We start from the raw sequence: 22,052 nt of genomic DNA, 5'->3' as shown, positions 1-22,052 counted from the left end.
GAACTCAATGAAACTTACCGATAGAGGCTTCTCGTTCGTAGGGCTTCTCTTCCTTCTACGGCTGCTCTTTTGGGTTTAGGATTTTCTGTAGTAATTTCCTGCAGATCTTCCCTTTAAATAGAGGAAAAGCCTTGATTCTAGAAGGTTTCACCAAGATTTATGGATTTTGAAAAAAATATAAATTCCTGCATTGTGAGAAATCAATCCACTAGTATATCCCCCACCAAGAGTGCTCTTACTAACTGGGTTAAGTGCTTGATTTTATTAGTGAAGGAAAAAAAATTAAATACAAATTTATTTTGATCAAGGTCTCAAGTGGGTCACAAAAATTAGGGTAGTTACCGCCAGTGTTCCAAAGGAAGAGTCGGCACCATTTTGAAACATAGTATCGACTCATCCTCCACCATTTTGAAAAATAGTATCGACTCATCCTCCTCTATACGGCATTCATATATGGCTATTTAGACCATACGAATTGTGGCGCACATTTTGGATGAAGCATATTTTGAAATTGTAAGTCATTCAAATTATAGAGAAAATTCAGGGTAATTTTTTGGTGTATGCTCCATCCACACACGAGCCAGTAATTTAGAAGGTTTAGATTAACATATATAAACTAAGCATGTGTATGGTGGGACACCACCATTTTCAAAATGGTGGTGAAAGCTTGCTAGAAACACACACCCTCTCCATGCAATTTATATATGGCATACATAGCACACATGCAAAAAGTAGGCTCAACATGAAGGTGACTTAACAATCAGGGAGTCCACTCGTCAGACAGGCCATCCCCTATATCAGGAGAATTATATGGATGGTCTCTTACCCACATGCACTTTACATGTTTCCAGGCACATGTGCAGGACAACGCATTTTGTGCAAGACAACGAAACAGTGCTACAGGAAAAAATAAAATAAAATAAGAAACATATATTGTTATCAAAACAGCATGTCAGATGAAATGAGTCTTCGGAAACTGCATTACCACAAAATGAAGGTTTCATAAACCTGTCGACTAGACAGGGCCTTCTCCATCCCTTTATAGTTACCACCTTGAAAATTGGATTTTATTACTCAGGAAGCCGAAACAGCAATGCATACACAAGCAGATTTCACAAGCCAACAATCAAAAGCAGTGCCAAGATATATAACAACTTAACAGGTGGTGTGCTCCAACCTTTCTATTAAAAAAATGCTTAATGTGCCAAACAAAAATGTATTGAGAATTTTGAAATTGAAAGCCCAAATGAGAGAAAATTGGAAGCAAACCTCTTGTCATCCACTTGAACTTCCAACTTTCACAAATGGACGAGAAGCCAAACCAGCAGTGTTTGAAGCATTGGCAATCTGTGGGCGCAAGATAGCAAAAGCCAAAGACAGTGATGTGCTATTTTCTTCGTCAGGTGCTGAATAATGGGGCTGCCCTTCAAAAGGTGCTTAGTGTCAAAGATACAAGGAAAACTTTTATGAATGGATGAAGCAAATTCTTGTACTGATGAAGGAAAATGGCCAAAAGATTTACTGTATATATGTGCAAGATCTGTATAATGGAAAATAAATAAAATACCTTATGATGATAAGGAAATTATAATTTCACCCATGTGAATGAGAAAGGCGAATTGCCTTTTTGACTCATTTGGTCTGAATTTTAGGCCATGGCCCACGTAAAATGGGCCCACATGTTGGACAATTTAATTTTAGGTAAATGTTTGCGATGCCAATGGTTTTTTTTTTTTTTTGAACAAAATTACAGAGCTTCGGATCTTCCTCGGGAAAAAGGACCTAAGGAAGACCTATCATAAAGGTTGAAAAAGGAAAACCAAAATAAAATTACAAAAAAAATCAGAGGAGGGGACACACTCTAAGTCTTCCTCTCCCTTATCGCTCCTAGCCCCACCTTGTCGAGGAAAAGGACGCCCCTCACCTGCCAAGGTAGATCTGCAGAATAGGAGAAATATAACTGAGATTGGGACATGCTGCCCACCCGAGAAAGAGCATCAGCCGTGCCGTTGCCCTCCCTAAAGATGTGTATGAAATTCACTGTTGCGAGACCCCGGAGCCTATTTGTAAGGGTTCTCCAACCTTTCCATACCCAGCCAATGTTAACCCCATCGTTGAAAACCTTAATCACCAGATCTGAATCTGACTCCACTATTATCTGGGAGAAACCTTTCTCCAAGCACAAAAGGATTCCATCACGAACCGCCTTGAACTCAGCGGGCATGTTCGTCATCGAACCATAACCACATGCAAAACCAAAAATAAACCCCCCCTTGTCATTTCTACAAACTCCGCCGCCCCCTACCAATCTTGGGTTTCCTCTAGAGGATCTATCCACATTGACTTTTACCCAACTTGCAAGTGGTTTCTGCCATTGGACGACCACTTGCGACGTTTGCTTTGGACGGGTATCTCGATCAGACAACAATCCGTCTACAGTTAGGATTCGCTGGGCAAACCTGTTCCTGGCAACCTCCTCCCTGGTGCAGGACAGCCACCAGGAGACTTTAGCTATGACCGACTTGTGGTTCATCAACCTGCCGTCGAAAAAAGCCCCATTCCTAGATCGCCATAGTTCCCACAAAATGAAAGCTGGAGTGTGAAGATGTCGCACTCCCTGGTTTCTCCTGTTCGCACAAGCACTTCTCCATTGCATGATTCTGGATTCCACCGTCAACGCCTACATGATGGAGATCCCCACTTGCACACCAAAGAAATTCCAAATAGATTTTGTAATCTGGCCGTCCAGAAAAAGATGCGAATAAAATTCTTCGGCTGGGCCCTGCTGGGTGCCGTCTCTACAGCACAGACATTTAAAGGCAAGGGAAACACCTCTTGCTTGGACTGCTAACTGAAGAGGAACAACGTTTTGAAGAAACCTCCAAAGGAAGAGAGATATTTTTGGCGGTAGAAAACCATGCCAAACTCACCTTGCCCAGCCCTTTCTGGGGCTGGTCAGCCTGTTGACGCCCCAAGTAGTCTTGACGGAAAAAGAACCTGAAGAGGTGAAGGGCTAAAGGGGAGAATCGGGCTCAGCTGAGATGCAGAAACCATGGTGGAAGATGAAATCAGTCACCTCATTGGGGAGCATGGACAGGGCAATCGATGGCGGAAGCGGACCCTCAGGGCCCAACACTTGATTAACCTTCAGAGGATGGACGAAGACTGCAACATCTGACAATAGAAAGTTCTGAAGGAGGCCAAGGCCTGTCCAATTTGCCTTCTAGAAACTACATTCACCTGCGCCAACACTCCATTGAACCTTCTCATCAAGGAAAAAAAACTTGCTAAGGATCATCTTAAGAAAAGGGGAAGCTCTTCCTCGGATGAGATCAGCCCTCATCGGTTCCTGATTTAAATTATATTTAGCTGCCATAAAAGAGGCCCATAGACTGGAGACTTTGTGAAATTTAACACCCACGCCATTTTAATATGAAAGGCTTGCATCACTTCAGCAAGCTTCCTGATACCAAGACCACCTTCTTCCTTTGGCATTGTAATAGTCTTCCAACTCTTCTAATGCAGCTTGCTTTTACCCTCGGTCCACCCCCAAAAGAAGGAGGCAAATCTTCTGTCAAGATCAGACAAGACTTGTTTTGGAATACAAGAGGCTGCCATAGAGTGAATGGGAATACTGCACAACACATGCTTAATAAGGATCATCCTCCCTGCTTGTGACAAAAATCTGGATGTCCAACCCTTTATACGACCCCCCACTTTGTCCACCAACGGCTGAAAAGCAAAGGATTTCAGCCTACCAATAGACAGGGGAACTCCTAGGTAACAAAACATGCCTGTGGATCTGGCAATTCCTAGTAAAGAGTTGATAGCACGAATCCTGGAGGCTAGGATCTTGTCCGAGCAGAAGAAGGAGCTTTTGTCTTTGTTAATAAGTTGCCCCGACGCTGTTTGATACTCCTCCAATAAGGCCATGATCTTTCGCATAGATGTCCTTCCTCCGTTAAGAAAAAGGAGGGTATCATCCGCATAGAGAAGGTGAGACACCCGCGGGCAGCCCTCCTGAGCGAGAAAGGAAGACAATTACCATTTGACACCAACTGATGGAGGCTATGGCTCAGAGCATCCGTCCCCAAAATGAAAAGACTCGGCAATAGCGGGTCGCCTTATCTCAACCCGCAAGAGGACTTGAAAAACTTGGTCACTTCCCCATTAATGAGAATGGAGAACCAACAGGTAGCCCAGCAATTTTTGATGATGTTTAACCATGTGTCGCATAAACCGAAGCGCAACAATACTTGCCTTAGATAGTTCCAGTCGACTTTATCGTACGCTTTTTCCATATCCAGCTTTAACACCACATGTCCTCCTCTGGTCTTCCATTCACCTCCCTGAACAATTCCTGGGAAAGTGCAATATTTTTCGAGATAACTCTTCCTTTGATGAAAGCACCCTGCTCTGGAGATATTAGGACAGGGAGGAAACAACTGAGACGGACTGCAATGATCTTAGAGAAGATTTTGTAAAGGCAGTTGCATAAACTTATAGGTTTGAAATCAGCCCATTTTCTAGGCACCTCCCTCTTGGGGATCAAACAAATAAGCGTGGAATTAACTGCACGAGGAATCTTACCCCTCTGGAATAAATATGTTATGGCCTTGTGGATGTCCAACCCAATGATGTCTCAACAAGCGGAGTAGAACACTCCTGAGAAACCATCGGGGCCAGGCGCACTGTTAGACGGGATGGCTTGGATGGCAGCTTTAACCTCTTGGATGGAAGGTGGAGCAATGAGGAAGTCGTTCATGTCTTGTGTCACAAGCTTTGGCACTAAATCCAGTAATTCCGAATTCATCGGACTTGTTCTTCCCTTAAAGAGCTCCTTAAAGTAATTGATGGCTTCCCTTTTAATATGCTCGTTTTCTGTCACAACCGCACCTAACTGAAGCTGAATGTTAGAGATTCTGGCTCTCCTCGGTCTCTCAGCGGCCGTTGCATGAAAATACTTTGTGTTACGATCCCCCTCTTCTAGCCAGCTTGACCTGGTTTTCTGTTGCTAGAAGATCTCATGTTTAATCTCCTACTGGTTTAGCTATTTCGAAGCTTCCTGAAATCTGTTATGTAAGGATGTGAACTCACCCCGGCGTAAGTCAGACTGTTGGAGCTGCCGATCAATCTCCGCCACCTCAGATTATGCTATCTTAAGCTTCTCAAAGATATCACCAAAATACTCCTTGTTCCAGATTTTAAGCTGTGCTTTCACGTTTTTCATCTTGGCTAGGACGTTGAAGACTGGATGATACGAATCGACACTGTTCCAAGCCTCTTTTACTACCTACATGAAGGAGTTATCCGTCGTCCACATCCTCTGAAATCTAAACGGCTTGGGAGCGCTCGGCGAAGGAGGAGGAAAGGAAAGAAGAAGAGGGTTGTGGTCCGAGTTAGTCCTTGAAAGATGTTCAACTTGGAAAGTCGGGAAAGAGGAGGCCTAGGCTGAGTTGATGAGCATTTTGTCTAGCCTGACCCAAATCCTAGCAGTGCCGGATTGGTTGTTGCACCATGTGAATCGCGGCCCCGTGAAACCTGCATCAAACAGACTAGCGTTGTCTATCGCCTCACAAAAATCCCTGGCACTATGGCTATAAAAAATTCCTCTGCTGCGTCTTTCTGTTGCTTCAGTGATAGCATTGAAATCACCACAGACACCCCAAGGTCCTTACAACAAGATGGACAAATCCGCCAGATCCTTCCAGAGAAGCCTCCTGATAAGTCTAGAGTAGCTGGCGTAGATACAAGTTAGGTTGATGGAGATCTGTAAGTTTTGAAAATACATATTTACAGATAATAGCTGGTTAGTTGCCTTTATAATTGAACATGAAACATAGTTTTTATAGAAGAATCAGATCTTTCCCTCCTCCTCAACATTCGAGAAGGAGAGGTGAAAGCCCAATGAGAGACCAATTCTCACTCTACTTGCATCTCTAATCATAGGTTCAAGGATCACCACTATCCAGGGGTTACGAGTTCTCATCAAGCGTTTCAGCGTTCTGATTGTTCTATGGTTTCCGACTCCCTGGGCATTCCAAACACGAATCTTGTCCATCCGTGACACATCTCGTGTTCACTGCCCCTACGTTTGAGGCGTCTTAATCTGGACTCCCAGCCACCTTTACTGTAGAAAATCCGCAGTTTTCTTCTTGGAACCTTGCTCCGATTGGTTAACAGCTTTCCTTGAAGACTTCCTTTTTGGTTTGCCTGATTGATCTGGACTGCTTGTTTTTGCTGATTTGCTGCTTCTTCCTGCATTTGATCACCCTCCTTCTGTTTGGATTTCTGAGCTGAACATTGCTCCTTCCTGATTATGTTTCCTGCCAATGTTTGCCCACATGCATATGGATCATCACACTCATAAGCTAGAGTATTTAAATGTGGGGCCACGATAAATAAAAAAATTCTGAATAAAATGATGATACTATACTTTTTACTCCATCCTTTCTGAGACCTTTTTTCATTGGAGTACATAGGGGTCATAGGAGATTACATGCTAAGTTCAAAAATTTTCTATGCAAGATATCTAAGCATCAACAATACACACTAAATAAAATTAATACCTTAGAATATTCATGAGTTTGAAAGAGCATTGCTGGATTTGAGGTAGAAAATTATATCGTACATACTCCAGTGAAGCCACTATTTGGAACAAATGAGAGTTAGAACAATAGAGTGATAAATTACATAAAAATGGAAAAAAAACTCATAATTTCTAGCAATCTAAGTGCGTTGTGTGTACAGGCATATAAAAGATACAACCTTTATAAAAATGAAAGAAGAGAAAACATAAATTGTAAGTAATGAAAAAGTGAAAATTAAAAATTTGATCATTCTAACTGGTGCACTGCAATTTAGTTCAACAGAGAGCGTAATAACCCATCATCCAAACTGTTCAATAGGTGATTCCATAGTTGATAGACCAAACACGGCGAGCAACACAACTAAAATTTTTAAAGAGAAAATATTTAAACGGTTTTTGAGTTGCCATTCACAAAAGAAAAGAAAGGAAGTATGAAAGAAAGAAAATGAATGTTAATCAATCTCAATCCTCTCTCATCGCCGCTCTCATATGGCTTTTGAATCAATTTTTGCCACCTTGAAAGAAAGAAAATTGAATGTAAGGAACAGAATTGAAGACAATAATAAATATTACGGCTTCTCATGTGAGAGGTAGCCCACATGCAAAAATGCAGGTGCGCCTATTTCTTACTTAGAAAAATTTAGGCTCTTGGATCTAATGCCAAATAGTGATTGGTGGGACTTTCAAGACAATTAAACATGATCCAATTTGGGGTTGGGATGAAAACAAAACCAGCATCCTGCGGCTTCAATTTCTCACATTTTCTGACTCAAATCACAAGTGAGATGAACTTCTATAAAATGATTCACATCATTTTAACAGGTCAGGGTCTATTAGATTGCACAGTTGTAAATTTCCTATTGTATGTACAGTTGTAAATCTCCTATTATAGGTTTTTCTTTGTAAATACAGCTAGCAATAGGTTGTCCTATGCTTATAAGAGAGGCTTCTCTCCTCCGTATGAGATATCTAGAAATACAATTGATTTCTTCTCACCTTACATGGTATCAGAGAGCACTCTCCTTTATTTCTGTTTCTGTCTCCTTTGTTACTGTTGTGATTACTGTCTCCACCATCAACACCCACCACCACCATCATCTTCACTACCCCGTTGATACACCATTGCCAGTACACATCAGGCCGTGCACTTCCCACTGCTGCCGTGCGACAACACCTGTGCCCCTGCCATGAGACGCACATCCCAGCCTCTTCAATCATCACAGGGGCTGTCTACCTATTTCATTTGCATCACGGAAGGCTGCCTTATTTTCTGCCTTTTTTTTTTTTTTTTTTGTGCTTCGTAGAAGTGCAGAAATCTGGTGTCCCTCTTTCAATTACTCCTAAATGGCTACTTCATCGGCTACTTCACTCGACCCCAAATCCAATTCCACCAATGTTCAGGCAATTCATGATTCTTCCAATCCACTGCACCTTCACCATTCTGATCAACTAGGTATTACACTTGTCTCCCAACAACTCAATGGTGACAATTATGCCACTTGGAGTCGTGCCATGATTGTTGCGTTAAGTGCCAAGAACAACCTCTGTTTTATTGATGGATCTTATCCACAACCATCCATGTTCACTCCCAAGTATAGGGTTGTGATGTAGTAATAAACTCGGTAAGACCGAGGTCGAATCCACAGGACTGAAACCTGTACGTTATCTGAAACCAAGTAGAACTAGAACTAGACTAAGATGTGATCTAAACCAAATAGAAATTAAGGAATAATTGTGGAAGAATTATCTAAGACTTTAAGTAATTCAAAGGAAGGAAAACTAGAGATTCAGAGGATCCACTCGTAGAGATCAGGGAGATCTTTTTCCTGCATCAGGAATCATGGAAATCAAACTGGACTTACTTGATCTGGTTTTTCAAGAGATGAAAGGTGTATGAATTAGAATGGATTCCATCACCAAACCTTGCCCAGGAGACAAAGCAAACAACAGAATTAATCTAATTACCAATCAATCAACATGCCATGAAAGTTAGGCAGAGTACCGTCATCCGACCATGCCCATGAGACGATGGTGAACAATAGGGCTTCCTGACTTCATAAACATGAAAAGGAGAAAAGGAACATGCTCAAAGCTATCACAGACCCATTGTAATTTCAGTCACAATAGACCATTAAAAACTACAAACATTCCCTTAATAATTAAACCATAATCAAGTTCAATTCACGATTAAATAGTTAACCCAAAATTAGAGTCTCCCATCTCACTACAAGCTTCACCTCTTAGCCCTAGCTAAGAGGTTTAGCCACTCATGATTGGGCTAAATTCAAAGCAAATAGGAAATAAAACGAGAAAGAAGAGAACAAGAAGGAAAGAAATAAATGAAAGGAAACGAAAGGGAAAAAAAACTAAAAAAAACTTCACGTTTTCTCCTCTTTCTTTCTTCCTTGCTCCTGCTCAAGAACCGATCCTCTTGCTCCCTGTCTCCAGCAGCAGAGAAACCAGCGGTGTACTCCACATGCAGCCTTCTGCTTTTCTCTCCCAGCCGTGCACAGCAGCAGCAGCCCTCCCTGTTTCCACGTCTCCTTCACGTTTCTCTTGGCCTCCACGGCTCCTCCCAAACTTCCCACTTGATCGGATCCCCTCCACGTCCCAAAGCCTCTCCCTCTTATGCAGTTGTCCGCCTCTGCTTCTCTCCATTCGCAGCAGACTCCTGGTGGGACTTTGCCTCTTTTGCGTTCGTGGGCTGCTGGGACACGATCAGACGTTCGCGTAACTGCGCATCTTGCTTTGCGCTGATGTTTGATGAGGCCCACGATCGAGACTGTCAACGAGATCCCCGCCGTCCATTGGAATCCTCGTGGAAATCCAGTCAGGAGAGAGTGATTTTTGTAGGTTCTTGTATGGCCCACTGGACACTGTATTCCGTCGTCCTTCATGAGTTTCGGCAATCGAAATCCGTTACATGTTGCTTCCAAAAAAAAAACTCCACCTAGGTGATGGTCCCAAGCCTCTTTGGAATCCACTAGACGGTCCCGATTGACCCAATCACCTCAGAGAGTGGCCCACAACGATCCACCGCAGGCTCTGTTGCGAAACAGAGCCTGCGCGTTGAGCGCTGTGATGGTCGGTGGACCCCACAGTGATGTATTTTGAGAAATCCATTCCGTTCTCTAGGTTCAGGACGAAAAACTATCCGGAAATAAGTATCTTTTGGAGCGAATCGGTGTGGTCCACAAGTTTGCTTACTCCGCCGTCCATCTGACGTTTATCAGGTACTCTGCCTTTGTGCGTGTGCATGGGCCAAAAAGGAAAGCTAGGCAACGGTGTTGGTCACCTTTCAGAGCATATGGACGGTTCTGATCATCGAAAACCGCGATTGATGGGGCCCACTGCGTGAAACCGGATGAACAGCGTCCGCCCGCTGTCTCTGTTGAGGAGATGGATCGAGTCAGCGCCTGCTGACCGGTCCAGTTCTTCCGGTGCACAGCGAGTGTGCATGCGCTGGATGTGCATGCCACTCAAGGTGGGGTCTACTTGGATGTATATGCAAGATCTGTTCCGTTCATCTTTTTTCTCATATCCTTTCAATCGTGGAGGGCGAAGTTGAGGCACATCCAGATAGCAAGTGGGCCCCAAATCACAGTTTTAGTGGCTAAAGTGTCTATTGAGCCACTTCCACAGGGATCGGGAGCTGAGATTTGACATGTACGGTTTGTTTATGGTCCTCATGCCACGTATGAAGTTTCGAATCGATCGATGGTGGGGACCCTATGATCTTGCATTCTGACTAATTTTCGGGTCACTTGAGCTTCAATTCCTCGATTTCCGCGGACCCGGTGTATAATTCCGTCGCTCTTGGTCTTCTAGAGTCCGTTCCTTGCCTGGTGTTCCTGGTCAAATCCATGCATTTACCACCCTTTTCCAGTCTCTGCTTAATACACTCTGTATCACAAACACCATTAAATCGTATTTAAACAATACTATGTTTGTAAATCCAGTTAAATGGGTCCGATATGCAATATTTGACCCTCAACACAACTCCCCAACCAGCATTTTGCTAGTCCCGAGCAAAGTATGCGAAAAATAAATTGAGAATTACAGGATAATTTCTACAAACTCAAGAGATTTATGAAAAATAGTTCAGATACTCGAATTCTAAGATTCATGAATGTTGGCATTACTTTTTCTTGAAATCAAGCTCACGGTAAACTCACGGTAAACTTCATAATCAGGTTCAAAATATTTGTCCATTAATTAGAATAATTCCCATGGATGTATAGTCCAATCTTGACTTGTCAATCATTCAGATTCACCTTGATATTTAAGAATATCATTGGTAACAAATAAGAGAAATTACGATAACCCAACTTGGCTTACACCTTATCTTTTTATTCTTTTAATTTTTTGACTTTTCCATTGAAAGTAATGTCAAGAAGGGGAATCAAATCCTTACCTATAGGGAGCAAACCTAAGGTAAAGACTGTACACCCAATTTGTTCACATATCATTCATGGGGAATTAAATCTACACCTATAGGGAGCAAACCTATGGTGTAGACCATTCGCCTAATCCTTTCAATTTTCCAAGTTGGTTCCTTTCATGTTTAGTGATTACTAAGTTAATCCTTTAATATCGAACTGAAACCTTAATATGCAAGCGAGATGTGTCCTGCGAATTTATGACTCAATCAATGTTTACAAATTCTAATAATGGATTAACAATTCAAACTTAACCCTGAAATTTGATAGATGACTGAATCCAAGAGTCATAAAGTACCAACATCACGCATCTTGTAGTTCTAAATCCAAGATGGCCGTTAAAATCGCTTCGAATTCATATGAAATTCTAGAAAAATTTTTAAAAATTTTCACAATCTCTGCTCATGACTAGGAACATACTGATTAGGAAGCCTAATCTCCCACCCCCAACCTAAAATCTACATTGTCCTCAATGTAAAAGAAATAAGCATGCAATGCACATGGGACGAAATGAGTAAATGAGAAGTAATGGGAAGATAGTACCTGGATGATGCATAGAGAGACACTTTTCAAGAGATCACAGCCTGGGCACCAGCACGAGAGAAAAGGCAACAAAAATGACACAAAATAAAATCCTATCTATACCACTTTCGTAGGTGCTCTCGATTGCATTTAGCGTATGCAACAAGCCTTTAAACCCCTAGGTTACCCTTAGTGGACGAGTTGTAGTCTCGTGAGGGTTTGCAGTAATGTTACCCACAAACATTGAACTAACTAATGATAAAAACGACATGAAATGAAGAACTGGGTTGCCTCCCAGGAGCGCTAAGTTTACCGTCTTCAGCCAGACAAATAAAGCAACTACCCTAGTCCTAAGAAAACAGGGAAACCTACCTATACCTCCATCAGACTAGGAGATCAGTCCTGGTAAACAGGATCAGTCAGAGGCATGGACATGTCCTCTGAATCAAATTTCTCGACAAATGGCTTTAAACGATGTCCATTTACTTTAAACTCCTTGCCATTGTCAGGATCTCTTATCTCGACGGCCCCATGAGGAAAAACAGTAACAACAATGTAAGGGCCGGTCCAACGAGATCGAAGCTTACCCGGGAAGAGATGTAATCGAGAATTGTACAAAAGGACCTTCTGACCAGGCGTGAATGATTTTCGCAAAATGTGTTGGTCATGAAATGCTTTCATCTTGTCCTTGTAAATTCTCGAATTATCATACGCATCATTCCGGATTTCTTCAAGTTCATTCAATTGAAGTTTACGTAGCGAGCCAGCGTTGTCCAGATTGAAATTAAGATTTTTGATCGCCCAGTACGCTTTATGTTCCAACTCCACAGGCAAGTGACAAGCCTTCCCATAGACGAGTCTAAAGGGAGACATTCCAATAGGGGTTTTAAAAGCAGTACGGTAAGCCCATAAGGCATCGGTCAATCGAATTGACCAATCCTTACGGTCAGGGTTAACCGTTTTCTCCAAAATGTGTTTGATCTCCCTATTAGAAATCTCAGCTTGCCCACTTGTCTGTGGGTGGTATGGGGTGCTCACCTTATGAGAGATACCGTATTTCTTCATTAAACTCTCGAATGGCCTATTACAAAAGTGTGAGCCCCCATCACTAATGATGGCTCGAGGTGTTCCAAATCGGGAAAGGATGTTCTCTTTTAGGAATTTAATGACCGTGCGATGGTCATTATTCCGACACTAATCGCTTCGACCCATTTAGTGACGTAATCCACGGCAAGCAAAATATATAAATTTCCAAACGATTGGGGAATGGTCCCATGAAATCGATGCCCCAAACAATCAAATGCTTCATGATAAGGATGGGATTCAAAGGCATCATATTTCGACGGGACAATGCTCCCAATTTCGACAACGCTCACAAGCTTTGCAAAACTCATGAGTGTCCCTAAACATAGTGGGCCAAGAAAAGCCACACTGCAAGATCTTGGCCGTGGTCTTTTTAGCAGTAAAAGTGACCACCACAGCCCTGTGAGTGACAGAAGGAGAGACACTCTAATGTTCATTATCCGGTACACATCTCCTTAGAATTTGGTCCGGGCAATATTTAAATAAATAAGGATCATCCGAAAAAGTTGCGCACCTCGGTGAAAAATTTCTTCTTATCTTCGCAGTCCACTGTGTGTGAAACCCGTAGCAAGATAATTAGCAATATCAGAAACCAAGGTAAATGGGAGACTCAGAACAGTTTCATCATGGAACATGTCATTGATATGAGTCGCCTCAAGGGACTCGAGGTATTTAGGCGAGAAAGGTGATCACCACTACGCTCTCTACTCCCTTTTATCTTTAATTTCCAAATCAAATTCTTGGAGTAGAAGGATCCATCGTATCAAGCGGGGCTTAGAATCATTCTTAGAAAGAAGATACTTAAGTGCCGCATGATCTGTATAAATAATGAACTTTGATCCGATCAGGTAGGACCTAAATTTGTACAAGGCGAAAACTACGGCTAAGAGTTTCTTTACCGTAGTCGAGTAGTTCACTTGGGCAGGAATTAGAGTCCTACTTGCGTAGTGAATGACGTAGGGCTTCTTGTCTTTTCTCTGGCCTAAGACCGCCCCAAGAGCATAATCAGAAGCGTCGCACATAAGCTCAAAAGGAAGGTTCCAGTCGGGTGGCTGCATGATGTGCAATGGTTAACGTGCCCTTAAGCTTGGTGAAAGCTTCCTGGCATTCCTCAGTCTATTCGTATGGAGCATCCTTTTGAAGAAGATTACATAAAGGACGAGAGAGAAGACTAAAGTCCTTTATGAATCTCTAAAATCCTGCGTGTCCTAAGAAGGATCGCACATCTCCGATGTTCTTGGGTGGAGGTAGGTTAGAGATAAGATCGATTTTTGCCTTATCTACCTCGATTCCCTTAGACGAGATGATATGCCCAAGGACAATTCCCTTCTGAACCATGAAATGGCACTTCTCCCAATTAAGTACCAAGTTCTTTTCTTCACATCTTTTCAGTGCACATTTAAGACTTTTCAAGCACTTGCTAAAAGATGGACCGTAAACAGAGAAATCATCCATGAAGACCTCTAGATATTGCCCTACCATATCAGAAAAGATACTAAGCATACATCGCTAAAAGGTGGCAGGGGCATTACATAGTCCGAATGGCATCCTTCGATAGGCACAGGTGCCGGAGGGACATATAAATGTGGTCTTTTCCTGGTCTTCGGGGCTATCTCTATCTCGTTGTAGCCCGAATACCCGTCAAGGAAACGTAATAGGAATGACCAGCTAATCTTTCCAGGATCTCGATCAATGAATGGTAAAGGAAAGTGGTCTTTCCTCGTGAGTATTCAACTTCCCGTAGTCAATGCACATTCTCCAACCAAGAGTGACTCTAGTTGGCACGAGTTCATTATTAGCATTGGCTACGAGGGTATTTCGGACTTCTTAGGGACCACTTGAGTTGGACTCACCCATTGACTATCAGATATAGGGTATATAATACCCACGTCCAGTAGTTTAAGAACCTCGGCTTTAACCACTTCCTTCATGTTTGGATTTAGTCTTCGTTGTGGTTGCCGAGCAGTTTTTGCATTATCCTCAAGATATATGTGGTGAGTACAAATCGAGGGATCGATTCCTTTGAGGTCCGCTATCGTCCATCCCAGGGCTCCTTTATGCTCAATGAGAGTAGATATAAGCATACTCTCATGTTCTTTCTCCAGGTGGGCAGAGATCACCACCGGGTATATCTCATCTTGACCCAAATATGCATATTTCAAATCAGAGGGCAAAGGTTTTAGGTCAAGCTTCGGCGGCTTGAGGTTAGACGGTAGAGGCACTACATCAGTTTATGGTAATTCTTCAAATTGTGGCCTCCATCGGTTAACTTCAAGTACCGGTGCAGTATCAAGTAAGGCGCACGTCTCCCTAATCATGTCATCATCAAAATCATGGGAGTGGGCCAGGCACGTCTCTAGATGGTTGGAGGATAAGGTCAGAGGTGTTGTATCTTCCACGAAAGAGTCAATCATGTTAATGTTGTGGAAATCGTCATCATCCTCTGAGTTGCTGCCGTTATTGAAAAAGATGTTTGACTCTAATGTCAAATTTCCAAAAGACATCGTCATGATACCATTCCTGCAATTGATAATTGCATTTGACGTGGCAAGGAATGGGCGACCAAGAATGACGGGAATCTGAGTGCTCATGTTATTGATGGGTTCAGTGTCCAGGATGATAAAGTCTACAGGGTAGTAAAATCTATCAACTTGGACCAACACATCCTCAATTATCCCTCTTGGTACACGAACAGAGCGATCAGCAAGTTGTAGTGTGGTTAGGGTGGGTTTTAATTCACCCAAACCTAACTGTTTGTATACCGAGTAGGGAATCAAATTGACGCTCGCTCCTAAATCAAGAAGTGCGTGATCAATTCAATGGTTCCCGATTACACATGATATGGTTGGGCTACCGGGATCCTTGAATTTCTGCGGTACGTCTTGCTTCAGGATGGCACTCACTTTCTCAGTCAAGAAGATTTTCTTTTGAATAATTTTCCGTCGCTTGGTCGTGTATAAGTCTTTTAGGAATTTGGCATATGAAGGTATCTGTTTAACGACATCAAGTAGAGGAATGTTGACTTTCACTTGTTTCAACACCTCTAGGATATCCCGAGAGTTAGAGAGAGGTTTTGGTGAAACCAACCGTTGGGGGAATGGAGCAACCGGCTTCTCTAGAGTTCCGGTTCTACTTTTTGAGGGGCATCACTGGATCCTTCATTGTTGTCGTTTTCTGGTTCTTTAGGCTTTTCGGGCCTTACCGTAAGAGTTTTATCAATGATCTTCCCACTCATATGAGTGTTGATTGATTTAGCATGTCCCATCTGATTTGAAGAGCTGAGATCATTATTCTCGTATTGCGGTTTAGGATTGGGGAGAGGTTGTGCAGGAAGCATCCCCTTTTCTATAACCGTCATACGAGAATCTATCTTTGGCATAAAATCTCCTGTGCCAGCTCTTGTATGGGATTTTGAACCGGTTCCTCTTGAGGTTTCACTTGATTTGGATTTTGATTGAAGAAACCTGGAGGAGTCGCCGTTTGTCCATTCCTCCAACTAAAGTTTGGATGATTTTTCCAGCCAGGATTGTATGTGTTGGAGTTAGGTCCAGTAAAAGGTCTTTGATAGTTATTTACGGCGTTGGCTTGTTCATTCGAAAGGCAGGTATTGTAGGACAGTTTTCAGTTGTGTGAATGTTGCAATCACAGATGCCGCAAACAATTTCATTGACCTTATCCTTCTTTCCTTCCATGGCCTCAACTTTCCTTATGAGCGTAGTCACTTTACACTTGAGATCATCCTCTTCTTTCAAGAGATATAATCCACCTTTCTCCTTTGATTTAGTTGGCCTAGACGTGGTGTTCGACTTTGGGTAATAATCCCAAGATTGTGTTTTTTCAGCCAAACTTTCGAGGTAGTCCCATACCTCGGCGATATCTTTATTAATGAACTCTCCATTACACATTGTCTCGACCATTTGGCGCATGGAAGATGTCCCATCATAGAAAAATTTGTAATGCGCCACGTTTCAAATCCGTGTTGTGGGCATGAATCGACCAAATCTTTGAACCTTTCCCAACATTGAAAGAATGTTTCATCTTCCTTTGGGCAAAGTTCATGATCGCTTTCCGAGGGTAATCGTTTTATGATGTGGGAAGAATTTTTTATGAATTCCCTCTGCATGTCGCTCCATGTGCCAATGGATCTAGGACGCATGAATGTAACCACGTCTTAGCTTTCTCTTTTAAGGAAAAAGGAAAGAGTTTCACTCTGTATCCTCGGATACATTAGGAAAACATAATGTAGCTATTATTTCATCGAACTCTTTCAATGTAAATATGGACTTTCGATTCAAGTCCATGGAATTTGGGAAGGAGTTGGATAACTCTGGCTTGATGTCCATTTGTCCGTGTTTTCGGGAAAAATCATGCATGAGGCGTACTCACTCCCGCCGGTTGTAGAAAATCTCGTAAAGTACGAGGCGGGGTGCCTGTTGCACCTCATTCTCATCATGGTTATCCTCCACCCTGGGTGGAAGTAGAGGAGGTTGGTCTTCAGCCATAACCTCAGTTAACTCAGGGGATTTCGAGCGGTGTCTAATTCTGCGATGGATAGTCAACCCCTCAACCACTCCTCCTTCAGTCAAGAGACGTCGAGTGTCGTCACGGGCCCACTTGGGCATGAAACACTCGCAGCCCTCAATTCAAAGCCTAATCCTGAAGAAGGAAAAAAAAGAAAATCTAAAACGAAAGAGAGGGAGAATTGGAAAGGAATTACCAAATTGAAGCCCCTAAGTTAAGGACCTGCAAAATAAAACAAAAATAAGTTAGATTCTATAAAGGAGAGAAACGATACTTTAAAAGAAAAATAACAGTAAATTAATTTCTAAAAGAAAGTATTCTTTAAAGAAAAACGGAAATTTCTAAAGTAAACTAGGAAAGCCTAAACTAAAAAGTAAATTACTACAAGAAAATTGAAAAATAGAGAGTAGGGAAGGAGTGTACCAAAATAGAGATTTCTATCTTAAAGGCCTAAAAAAATAAGAAGGTTAGTTTCTAAACAAAAATCCTAAAAATAAATTAAGAAACAGAATTAGATTCAAAAAGTGTTAGAATTAGAAAGTTAATAGAACCAAAATAGAAAGTCAATTTCTAAATAACCTAAATTCTAAAATTAAACTATTTCCTACAGAACAGAGGATACTAGAATTAGAAAGTGTCTAAAATCTAAACCCTAATTCTATAAAAAGAAAAAGTAGAGAATTTAGGAAAGAATTACCAATTTAGAGATTTTATGTCAGGATCCTACAAAACAGGAAACAAGTTAGTTCTAAAAATCAAATAGAAATAAAAATCTAAAACTAAAGTTAATAAAATCCTAATCTTATCCTAATTCTAAAACTAATTAATTTCAGAAAATCGTAACTATCAGTCCCCGGCAACGGCGCCAAAAACTTGTTCACTCCCCAAGTATAGGGTTGTGATGTAGTAATAAACTCGGTAAGACCGAGGTCGAATCCACAGGGACTGATACCTGTACGTTGTCTGAAACCAAGTAGAACTAGAACTAGACTAAGATGTGATCTAAACCAAATAGAAATTAAGGAATAATTGTGGAAGAATTATCTAAGACTTTAAGTAATTCAAAGGAAGGAAAACTAGAGATTCAGAGGATCCACTCGTAGAGATCAGGGAGATCTTTTTCCTGCATCAGGAATCATGGAAATCAAACTGGACTTACTTGATCTGGTTTTTCAAGAGATGAAAGGTGTATGAATTAGAATGGATTCCATCACCAAACCTTGCCCAGGAGACAAAGCAAACAACAGAATTAATCTAATTACCAATCAATCAACATGCCATGAAAGTTAGGCAGAGTACCGTCATCCGACCATGCCCATGAGACGATGGTGAACAATAGGGCTTCCCATAAACATGAAAAGGAGAAAAGGAACATGCTCAAAGCTATCACAGACCCATTGTAATTTCAGTCACAATAGACCATTAAAAACTACAAACATTCCCTTAATAATTAAACCATAATCAAGTTCAATTCACGATTAAATAGTTAACCCAGCAATTAGAGTCTCCCATCTCACTACAAGCTTCACCTCTTAGCCCTAGCTAAGAGGTTTAGCCACTCATGATTGGGCTAAATTCAAAGCAAATAGGAAATAAAACGAGAAAGAAGAGAACAAGAAGGAAAGAAATAAATGAAAGGAAACGAAAGGGAAAAAAAACTAAAAAAAACTTCACGTTTTCTCCTCTTTCTTTCTTCCTTGCTCCTGCTCAAGAACCGATCCTCTTGCTCCCTGTCTCCAGCAGCAGAGAAACCAGCGGTGTACTCCACATACAGCCTTCTGCTTTTCTCTCCCAGCCGTGCACAGCAGCAGCAGCCCTCCCTGTTTCCACGTCTCCTTCACGTTTCTCTTGGCCTCCACGGCTCCTCCCAAACTTCCCACTTGATCGGATCCCCTCCACGTCCCAAAGCCTCTCCCTCTTATGCAGTTGTCCGCCTCTGCTTCTCTCCATTCGCAGCAGACTCCTGGTGGGACTTTGCCTCTTTTGCGTTCGTGGGCTGCTGGGACACGATCAGACGTTCGCGTAACTGCGCATCTTGCTTTGCGCTGATGTTTGATGAGGCCCACGATCGAGACTGTCAACGAGATCCCCGCCGTCCATTGGAATCCTCGTGGAAATCCAGTCAGGAGAGAGTGATTTTTGTAGGTTCTTGTATGGCCCACTGGACACTGTATTCCGTCGTCCTTCATGAGTTTCGGCAATCGAAATCCGTTACATGTTGCTTCCAAAAAAAACTCCACCTAGGTGATGGTCCCAAGCCTCTTTGGAATCCACTAGACGGTCCCGATTGACCCAATCACCTCAGAGAGTGGCCCACAACGATCCACCGCAGGCTCTGTTGCGAAACAGAGCCTGCGCGTTGAGCGCTGTGATGGTCGGTGGACCCCACAGTGATGTATTTTGAGAAATCCATTCCGTTCTCTAGGTTCAGGACGAAAAACTATCCGGAAATAAGTATCTTTTGGAGCGAATCGGTGTGGTCCACAAGTTTGCTTACTCCGCCGTCCATCTGACGTTTATCAGGTACTCTGCCTTTGTGCGTGTGCATGGGCCAAAAAGGAAAGCTAGGCAACGGTGTTGGTCACCTTTCAGAGCATATGGACGGTTCTGATCATCGAAAACCGCGATTGATGGGGCCCACTACGTGAAACCGGATGAACAGCGTCCGCCCGCTGTCTCTGTTGAGGAGATGGATCGAGTCAGCGCCTGCTGACCGGTCCAGTTCTTCCGGTGCACAGCGAGTGTGCATGCGCTGGATGTGCATGCCACTCAAGGTGGGGTCTACTTGGATGTATATGCAAGATCTGTTCCGTTCATCTTTTTTCTCATATCCTTTCAATCGTGGAGGGCGAAGTTGAGGCACATCCAGATAGCAAGTGGGCCCCAAATCACGGCTTTAGTGGCTAAAGTGTCTATTGAGCCACTTCCACAGGGATCCGGGAGCTGAGATTCGACATGTACGGTTTGTTTATGGTCCTCAGGCCACGTATGAAGTTTTAAACTGATCAGATGGTAGGAACCCCATGATCTTGCATTCATCGGCTACTTCACTTGACCCCAAATCCAATTCCACCAATGTTCAGGCAATTCATGATTCTTCCAATCCACTGCACCTTCACCATTCTGATCAACCAGGTATTACACTTGTCTCCCAACAACTCAATGGTGACAATTATGCCACTTGGAGTCGTGCCATGATTGTTGCGTTAAGTGCCAAGAACAACCTCTGTTTTATTGATGGATCTTATCCACAACCATCCACCTCCTCTCCTGACTTTGCATCCTGGACTCGTTGCAACAATATAGTCTTCCCTTAGATCCTCAATGCCCTTACAAAGGAATTGTCCAATTCGTTTGTCTACACGGAATATGCTAATGACATGTGGACAAATCTGCGAGACCGATTTTCTCAAAGCAATGGCCCCCGCCTCTTTCAACTGCAACGATCCATCTACTCCCACACACAAGGACAAACTTCCCTTGTAGTCTATTTTTTTGGATTGAAGACATATTGGGATGAACTATCTTTTTTTACTACTCTCCTCGTGTGCACTTGTGGCGCTGCTAAGGATATCATTCCTCATCAAAATCAAGAGCGTCTTATGTAGTTTCTCATGGGACTCAATGAAAGATATTCAACAATCTAGGGTCAGTTACTTTTAATGAATCCTCTCTCTACTGTCAACAAGGCATACTCCCTCCCTTTTCAAGAGGAAAAACAACATGAGATCTGCACTCCCATCCAGTCATCTAATAATGCAACAGCACTAGTTGCTCCATCCATGGGCCTCTCTCGCAACTCTGGACAAAGCTCTTCTAAGGACACGCGTGGTCGGCGCCGATCTCCCCTCATTTATGCCCATTGCGGATGGGTTGGTCATACAAAAGATAGATGTCATGCACTCCATGGTTATCCTCCAGGTCATTGTCTCCATGGCACTACTCCAACAAGACCCCCCAAAACATCCGCTCCTAACAATCCAGGCTCTTCCAACCATGCCGTGTTTCCCCCCACTTTTACTCCAGATCAGTACCACCAAATCTTGAATCTAGACTACGGCTAACCTTGCAGGTATCTCCTCTTCCTCTACCATTTCTTCTCCTCCTTCTTCATGGATCATTGACATCGGGGCAACCACTCATATGTCTCGTTCATCCTCTCTATTTCCCACCACTTCCCTCTCTCCCAAAGTCTCTTCAGTCACCTTACCCATCGGCCAACTTACACCAGTTTCCCATATGGGCACTGTCCATCTCACACCTTTTATCTCTCTTAAAAATGTTTTGTTTGTTCCTTCATTTCGTTTCAACTTTTATCTGTTAGCCAATTAACTCGCTTTTTAAACTGCTCTGTCACATTTTATCCCAACTTTTGCATATTTCAGGACCTACTTACGAAGACGATGATTGGACTGGGTAAAGAGCAAGGAGGCCTTTATCACTTTTTGCCACAAGCCCCAGCCGCCTTCACTGCTTTACGTTCTTCTTTGGCCTCTTCAACCCTTTGGCATCAACTTCTAGGACATCCCTCACATGCTCGTCTTCACCATCTATCAAATACTTTTTCTAGTATTTTATTTTCTAAAAAATTTCATTGTAATGTTTGTCTTTTAGCCAAACAAACTCGTTTACCATTTCCTTTAAGTTCTATTAATATAAATGATCTTTTTGATTTAATCCATGTTGACATTTGGGGACCCTATTCAGTCCCTGCTCATTCTGGTGCACGTTATTTTTTAACAATTTTTGATGATTTTTCACGTGCAACTTGGACCTATCTCATGCATCACAAATCTTCCACCAATTCCCTTCTTCGCTCCTTTTTTGCTATGGTTGTCACACAATTTCATAAGAAGGTTAAACAAATTCGTACGGACAATGGTATGAAATTCTTTTCA

The 22,052-nt window shown here is 42.4% G+C and overlaps 1 non-coding gene across 1 annotated transcript; it reads left to right on the top strand.

The window, feature by feature from the left end:
* The first annotated feature begins 16,604 nt into the window (after positions 1–16,604).
* On the top strand, positions 16,605–16,709 carry LOC131238325 (small nucleolar RNA R71). Its single transcript, XR_009167726.1, has one exon. It is a non-coding gene; the product is annotated as a small nucleolar RNA R71 (small nucleolar RNA).
* The last annotated feature ends 5,343 nt before the right edge of the window (positions 16,710–22,052 follow it).

This window comes from Magnolia sinica, chromosome 2 (genome assembly GCF_029962835.1).
Source record: "Magnolia sinica isolate HGM2019 chromosome 2, MsV1, whole genome shotgun sequence".
Lineage (NCBI taxonomy): Eukaryota > Viridiplantae > Streptophyta > Magnoliopsida > Magnoliales > Magnoliaceae > Magnolia > Magnolia sinica.
The sequence above is the reverse complement of the archived record's forward strand: the minus strand, read 5'-3'. Positions and strand labels throughout refer to the sequence as shown.